The 9,088-nt window shown below is 41.9% G+C and overlaps 1 pseudogene; it reads left to right on the top strand.

Annotated features, from left to right (window-relative positions):
- Window positions 1-581: 581 nt before the first annotated feature.
- On the top strand, window positions 582-4,752 carry LOC121801072 (annotated as a pseudogene).
- Window positions 4,753-9,088: the final 4,336 nt, after the last annotated feature.

Below are 9,088 nucleotides of genomic sequence, written 5' to 3'. Positions count from 1 at the left end.
TCGTCCTCTTTGGCGCAGCCGATGGCAGAATCCCGCCTTGGAACTTCTGCTTGTCCTTCAAGCACTTCTCGTACTCCGCCGAGAACAGGTTGACTTGCTTCTTCACCTAATCTCAGTGCTAGCGGAGCTGCTCCCTATGGCGCTTGTACGCGCTCGGCGGCTTCGCCTCATTGTAGCGCTCGGTGATGCGCTCCCAGTACGCAACCTGCTTTTGGTTGCTCGCAAATACCGGGTCCTCCGAAATATCCACCCAACACCTCGCCAAGTCAAGGGTTTCATCCGGTTGGTAGTTCATACTCACGGGGGCGTACTCTTCATTCGTTTCCGGAGGTGGCAACCTATACGCTCGGTGCCGGTTCCGCTTCTTTCTAGCGGCGCGGCGGGTTGGAGACGGCTCCATGTCGGACAGACCGTACGAATCCGTACTTAATTCGGGATCGTACTGCGTGTTGGAGTCGAAGGGCCGATATTCGTCAAGGTCTGTACCCGGCCAACGTGCACCACCCCCAAACATCAGACTATTCGGACTTGGGTATTCACCGGAGTCCATTTTATACTGTTATTTGAGAGTGGAAATGTGAATGGAAATGGTAAAAATGTGAATGTGGGGTAGGGGGTATTTATATAAAAATAATTTTTGAATTTAAAAAAAAAAAAACAAAACAAAAACGCATTACATCGTCCGCACCATCGTCCGCGTCGCCCACGGTGGGTGGACGATGGCGCGGACGATGCCCTATCGTCCGCGTATCGTCCACGGATGATCTATAGGGGGCGGACGATGCATCGGGCATCGTCCGCACACCCACAATGGCGGACGATTGCGCGCCCGAGGCATCGGGCGGCCTATCGTCCGCCCCATTGCGGATGCCCTCACTACCCCTTCTTTCTCTCCCTTAAGATCATCACTTTTCCGGAGATTCAAATTGTGAATGTGGAGGAAATCCAGCATAAGGCCGATCTCAAGCAAAAGTTTAAGAGCATTTGTAAGATTTCCTATTTCATGCATGCACGTATTTCCTATTTCTTCCATGTCACAAATAGCGAACATAAGGCCGTTCGTTACTAGGAGTCCCATTATACCATTTTGGTCCGTCCACGAATAGAAGTCCCGGTTGAGGCCCCACATTGCACTAATTTACATATCATTTAAAACTAATGCTATATACAAATGAGACTCATATTCCACTAACTTTCTTCCACCTATTTTTATTAACATTTTTAAAACCTGTGCCGGAAAGAAATGAGACTCCGGACGAAGGGAGTAGAAAATACTACTTGTATTAAGATAGTTAAAAATGCATCTTTTATTCACGGGCAGAGAGTATAAGACAATTGATTTTGTACGCAGGCGATAATTCGAAGATCAATAAACGGTACATGCACTTGACCGAAGATCTCCTGAACCAAAACCCCAACATCGCCGCCTACGCCGCGCCGTCCCTTAACGCGCGGCAGGAAGGACATGGTCACATGGTGGTGGTTGAGGTGCCAAGGCTGGGCGCAGAGGCCGCCGAGAAGGCCATCAAGGAATGGGGGCAGCCCAAATCCAGCATCACCCACCTCATCTTCTGCACCACCAGTGGGGTCCACATGCCCGGCGCCGACTACCACCTCACTACCCTCCTCGGCCTCCCCCCCCCTCCGTCAACCGCCTCATGCTCTACCAGCAGGGCTGCTACGGAGGCGGCACCGCCCTCCGCATCGCCAAGGACCTCGCCGAGAACAACGCCGGCGCCAGGGTCCTCGCCGTCTGCTCCGAGATCACCGCCATCTCCTTCCGCGGGCCCACCGAGGCCCACTTAGACAACCTCGTTGGCCAGGCGCTCTTCGGGGATGCCGCCGACTCCGACACGGTGGCCGGGGCCGAGAAGCCGCTCTTCGAGATCTTCTCGGCGGCGCAGGCGATATTCCCCGAAGGCGGGATCGAGGGCAGCCTGCGTGAATCTGGGCTGATGATCCATCTCCTAAGAGATGTACCGGGCCTGATTTCGGCCCACATGGAGGAGAGCCTGAAGAGGGCGTTTGGGCCGCTGGGGATTTCGGATTGGAACTCTGTGTTCTGGATCGCGCATCCAGGTGGGCCTGCGATACTGGATCAGATCGAGGCGGAGTTGGGCCTGAAGCCCGAGAAGCTGCGGCTGTCACGGCACGTGGTGAGCGAATACGGGAATGTGTCTAGCACGACTGTGCTGATTATTTTGGATGAGATGAGGAAGTTGATACGATCCCATATCTTAGGAAATCACAATTATTTAGTTATCTTTTATTTCACCAAATCTTTTATATATCTTAGTTTTCTTATTCAATAAGTTAGGGTAGTATTCTACTATTATAAATAGGAGAGCTTGTTATCATATTTAAGCATCCAACAATCAATCAATGAAAGAAATATTATTTTTCCACAAACAATCGTGAATTGTTCTATCAACCCTAGTCACGCCGCTGCCCGACGGAGGAGCTCCGCGCACAGCCACGAACTAGATCGCCGCCGATCCTACGTAAGGACGCCGGAGGAAGGGATACGACAAAGGGTCGTATCAACTGGTGCTTTCATTGAGAGTACTCATGAGACGATACAACAACAACGGTAGGCAAGGTTGGGGCACAAACCGACCTGACTACTTTCTGAATGGCTCGTCGCGTCGTGATAACGCAATTGGCCGCCGAGACAACGTCGGTTTCAACCGACAGCAGACCGACGAGGGGGACCGTGAGGGTCGCCCAACGGAGGATGCGGACCACGATGATTCCGTGGGTTATAAATTGGATCGCTTGATAGATAGACTCGACAGATGGGATTCTTGGAGGGATGAAATGGATCGCCGGTTCGATAATCTTGAACCAAACCCCTACCGCAGGTATGATCAGCGAACAGGGTATGACGACGACGATTCTGATGGTGATGGGGCACGACGGAGACGTAATTGGGAGAGGGGGCCTCGCCCCAGAAACCCTAATTTTGGCACGCGTGACAGCCCGCAGAGAGATCGATATCATCGCGATGGGAGAAATCACAAGGGTTCATGTTGGGACCCACCAAGATATCAACAACATCGTCAACAAATAGACGGGTATGATCAGCAGTTTAGTCGGCCAGCCACTTGTTACGACCCACCACAGTCGTGGCAGCCCTCTTGTTGGGAACCATCGCGAGGATATTCGGATTATGATCAGCCATCACTGGGTCCGCCTAGTCGTTGGGATCCGCCCAACTATCGCTGCCCGCAGACCTTGCAGCCTACGAAGTATGACCGACCGCTGAGTCACCGCACAGCTCTGTTGTCTGCCGTTGCCACGCACTCGCCTCAACAGTCCAGCAGGTTTATTGATTCAGGGAAGCAACATGGTCTGCCCAATATTCCCAGCCTCAAGGTTTGTTCTCCTTACCCAGCCCACCTAGCTGCAGTAAGTGATTACAACGAGAAGTTGCGTATTTATAGATTGAAGAATTCCTCCCTCCTCGCTGAGTTGAATGCAGCGTTTGAGGAAAATATAGATGACGAAATTCTAGTTGAGGATGTTCCCAACAGCACCGTTCACAATGGGTACGCTAATCCTGATGTTGATGTTCCAATCGACGAGTCCCTAGAAGAGATCGTCAAGACCGGCAATACGCCGCGGCAAGTGCTCGCCGGGGCATATGATGAGAAGATTGATGATCTTAGTGTTCCAACACATAAGGAATTGGAGATGAGAGAAGATACAGAGACTTTGCTAGAGAAATAAAATAAAGTCGACGCCCTTCGATCTAGTTTAGAGCCGAAAGAGAAAGATTTTAGTGTGTTGATGGAGAAGCCGAGCGAGAAAGAGAGCATGGAGAATCAGAGCCTTGTTAATGACATCCTGGCTGGATTTGATAAGAAAAAACAGGACAATCAAGAGGAAATGGAGGAGAAGCGAAGGTTGTGTGAGGATGAGCTTAAATTAAACGCCCACTCTGGTTCGCATGCACTTGCTTGTGTCTATGTGGATTTGAATGTCGGTGATGTTCCAAGTATGAATCATCGATCAACATCGCTCGACACCGATGCAAGGTTGATCCCTCCGCGCAATGACACGCCATGTTTGAGCATTGTTGGAGGTGTGAACAGGTTTTTCATTTTGGCATGGAATTTTGGCGGCCACATTAGGTCTCCTTGGTTGATTTTTTATGGAAGTGATCGAGGGATACATTCAACTATTCAGTATGTGTTTGATCCAGGAGGAGACGCCTCACCAAAGCTTTTGCTTACGGCTATCGTCGTTGCTTCGTAGTTTCCTCCTTGAGGACAAGGCGGATTTCAACCGTGGGGGAGTTGATACGATCCCATATCTTAGGAAATCACAATTATTTAGTTATCTTTTATTTCACTAAATCTTTTACATATCTTAGTTTTCTTATTCAATAAGTTAGGGTAGTATTCTACTATTATAAATAGGAGAGCTTGTTATCATATTTAAGCATCCAACAATCAATCAATGAAAGAAATATTATTTTTCCACAAACAATCGTGAATTGTTCTATCAACCCTAGTCACGCCGCTGCCCGACGGAGGAGCTCCGCGCACAGCCACGAACTAGATCGCCGCCGATCCTACGTAAGGACGCCGGAGAAAGGGATACGACAAAGGGTCGTATCAGAAGTCCTCCGCTAAGGAAGGGCTGACCACCACCGGAGAGGGGCACGATTGGGGCGTGCTTTTCGGGTTCGGCCCGGGCCTCACGGTCGAGACGGTTGTGCTGCGAAGCATGCCGATTCATTCACTGTGACTTCGGTTTTGTAATGTTATAACTCATGAATATGTATTTATGTTTTCATGATGTCACAATAAAGGTTGAGGATTAATTCAATTAGGAACGATGTATTGGGCCTTTATGATGGGCAGATGTATTTTTATGATGGAATTGTTAAATGTTGATAAGATAACAAAATGTGCATTTTATTTTAGCCTACGTGAAAATAATATTAGTGCTCATTATCAATCAAGCCCGATCCTACAGATCCAGCCCAAATGCCATTTCTTTTTAATTCTTGCTAAAGGTTGAACCCCAAGCCCAAGGGCCCACCACATCCAGATCTGACATTATTGTGAGGCGGAGTTTCTATGAATAGATACTTGCAAGCCCATGTTGTCGACTGTTAGAGAACTAATAAAGTGAAGAAGATAGCAAATTTGAGTATCAAATGGCCACAATCGGAGAGCTATTAATTTTCACCCCTAAATCTACAATAAATGCATTTCCTTGGTTAAATGTTGGCCCGTGCGCCTATGATTAGCTTGGCCATTTTGAAATTATTTGGATCTTGTTCCGAGAAAACTTTTTGTTGAACTTGATCATGTAATGATTGAAATGAGCTCGAGCCTTGACCTTGATTGTGTTTGCCTCGTCAATTTGATGAACTTGTTCTAGGTCTCCTCCAATCGACCCTACATTTGTATTTTTAATCAATATGAAGCTAAAGGAAAAGGGATAACTTGAAGTTTGTCATATATTTGTTAGGATTGGTTTACTGAAAAGCATATTTTCGAGCATGTTGCACGGATAGAATTGTTTGTATACGATAAACTCTACAATCCACTTTTAATCCAAGGCGAGAAGAAGTAATTTTATCGCATTGGTGTTTGCTTATACATTTATAAGATGTTTTTCAAACATTTAAATGTATAAGAAGCAAACAAGTCTAATTCTTCTATATAGTAGACTGGTCGTGAACGACGTTCACAGAAGGTGACGCAGTCGGTCCTTTGTAGAAAAGAAATAGAATTTCACAACCTAGATAGGCTTTGGCTACCTATCGTGAAAGGTTGCAGTGTCAGTCCGCATGTTTCCTTACCTTAGGAAATAAACGAAACTAGTTTGGTATAGCACTGAAGGATCTAACAGTTGAGATAAGTCTTTCTTGCTATTTAAGGAAAGACGAGGTCTTGGTGATTGTTATTTCTTAATCATTGTTGACATAATATTGAGCATACAATATTGATTATGCACTACTTTGATTTATCAAATGGTGCGAATTTTTCGCAATCCAAGAATCATGATATCTTGGGTAGTGGTGATCAATGTCTAGAGGTGCTAGTATTGTTACTGCAATGAATCGTGTGCTGGGTGAGTCCAGTTTGATAATATCCTCAAGAGGTGTTCGAAAAAGGTTTTATTATTCAGAAACTCGGCCGGTTGGAATTTATTCCAGAATAATAAATAAAGATTTTGAACTAGACAACTCTAGGAAAACCATATTAATTAATTAATAAAAGTCAAATAGCAGACTTAAATTAATTAATGGATATTTATATCTTAAACACGAGAAATAATAAATTAAAGAGGTATAGCCCGGATTACTCGTAATTTGGGATTTGACGGGCAGTCAATATTATTATACTATAGTGGATGATAATAATATTCTGTCGGACTTGTATTAAATTGGGGCTCAATTTAATTAGTAAAAGTCCAACACGTTTGGCCCAAGTCCAACCTCCATGGATCCCTAATCTGACCCATCATAACTCTGTATAAAAGGAGATTAGAAAGGAGATTTAGAATTAATTAAAATATAATTTTTGTTCTCCCTCAGGGAGAGAACGGTTTTTTCTAGTTCTCTCTAGATCTGAAATTTTATCTCCTCTTTAATTAAGTCCTTTTGATTCTGACAAGCTTTGCCCACCCAAAGGTCAGATTCTGAGTTCGGGATACAGATTAGAAGGTAAGTGGTTGAGTACGAAGAACATCACGTGGAGAAGGCGCAAGCAATCGTCGATTCTTTGGAGAATCAGATCAATAATTCTAAACCGTAGGAAATTCATGATTTAGGTTTTAATTCCTGTTTACATGAATTATTTCCGTTCTAGCATGCAATTGATTGTTTAACATGTGAATCAGTTAATCTCATAATCGGTCAAATAGATCTGTAGATCTGATTTATCTATATATGCATGTCTTCCGTTGTGCAAGAGGCACCAAACCCCATCAATATTCCCTCCATCCATTGATAAGAGTCCCGTTTTTCCATTTTAGTCCATCCACGAATAGAAGTCTTGGTTAATTTTTACTATAAATGATAATAAGATCTCATATTTTACTAACTCATTTCACTCACTTAAAATTTTAAACTAATACAGTATATATAAGTGGGGCTTATATTACATTAACTTTTTTTCATTCATTTTTCATAACATTTTTTAAAATTTATGCTGCCAAGAAATGAGACTCTGAAAGGTGGACAAAGAGAGTACAAAATTTGATACTATATCATATGATACCAATAATAACTTTGAAAGGCAGACAAAGAGAGTATAAAATTTGATACTATATTATATGATACCAAAAACGAATAAAAAACGAATGGAAGGAGTCAAGGAACAAATGCTAAAGTGAACATATAGGAGTCAAGGCGGATAAAGAGAGTATAAAATTTGATACTATATCATATAATAATAACTTTTGACGTCTCAGAATAAAAAAACGAATGTATGAAACATATAGGAGTCGAGGAACAAATGCTAAATTAAGTGAACCAAATATAAATGAACTAACGCGCTTTGTATATGCATACCCATTTAAAGTGACATGTTTTTAAAATGGAAAACAACATATGTTTACTTTGTTTTGTCTCATATTTGAACTATTGTGTTTGCATGCAACGTGGTCTCTGAAAACAAATACTCCATCCTTTGCATAAGAGTAGGTATTTTGGTTGGGCACAAATTTTAACATATAATTAGTAAAATAAAAAGAAATGTAGAATGAAAAAGTAATTAAAATATTGTTAGTGGAGAATGGTCTCACCTCTTAGACAGAAAAGAGTATCCAAATTAGAAAATCCGTAATCTTATATTGAACGAACTAAAAAGAAAAGAATGTATATATTCTTATGTAGTATTCTCTACATTATTCTCTCTCTTACTTTACCATTTCTCTACTTTAACTATTTATAACTCTCTCTGTCCCTTTGTAGTAGAGACGTTTCTTTTCGGTACGAGATTTAAGAAATTGTGTTAAAAGTGAGTTAAGTGAATAGAAAATAAAGTAGGAAAGGAAAAATGTAGAGAGATGAAGAGAGAATAAAGTAAGAGAGAGTAAAGTAAGAAAGAAGAAAAGTTGGTACTTTTTGCTAAAATAGGAAATGACTCAGCTACAGTGGGACAATAAAAAAAGAATACGACTCAGCTAAAGAGGGATGGAGAGAGTATCATTTTTACAAAATGAGTGCAGAAACGCAAGTGTGACTCCTAATATAGGACGAAGGGAGTAACAATCAGCATAATCACGTCTCCTACTTACCTATAAAAAAATGATAAACTTTCTAAACAAACCATAAATTTAAAATTGAAGAGAAGGGAATTAAATCACTGACGCCGCAAGTAGATACATATTCAACACTTGGCTAGATTGTTTAAATGGAATAGCATAAACCATTTATTTTGCTTCGTATAATCTAACGAATGAACGAGTACTAAATGAATCATAACCGTTGATTCAAAAGTGGAATATGATGGCCTTGTGATCTACCAACCCATTTCCTCGATGCAACAAATAGTTGAATTGATACTTTAATGTTGATGTATTTGACGCTAGTGGAAATTATTTTGTTTTCTTTCCTTGATAGTTACAATGCCCCAATATATGTGGTCTACTTCATACAACGTGCACGTTATATCAAAATATGTAATAAATAAATATGCAAGTTATAAACTGTTTCTATTTTAGTCTCCGTATAGTGTATATACAAGAAGTAATCATGAATATAATATGTAAATGTTACATCGATGCTAAAAAATGTTCAAAAAATGGAGTTCGACTGTTCTCGTAACTTGTTTGTTGATTCACCGAATCTTTTTTCATTTTAGAAATTGTATTTGCAATTTGACAAACAATATTCAACAACTACCACCACAGGATATGTAACATTTTGCTACGTTTTCAGTAGGTTGACACGACACCGTAACAACATGATAACGACCTGAACCTAGTATTATACGATTAAACTTTACTTTTGGAAAATATCCATTTTATAAGAAATTGAAGAATCAAAACAATTTTTTTTAAAATAAAAAAAAGTAAATGCGTTATTAGTATCCAACAATTATTGTGTTCTTAACGGATCAAC

Source organism: Salvia splendens, chromosome 4 (genome assembly GCF_004379255.2).
Source record: "Salvia splendens isolate huo1 chromosome 4, SspV2, whole genome shotgun sequence".
NCBI lineage: Eukaryota > Viridiplantae > Streptophyta > Magnoliopsida > Lamiales > Lamiaceae > Salvia > Salvia splendens.
This window is presented reverse-complemented; position numbering and strand designations above follow the sequence as displayed.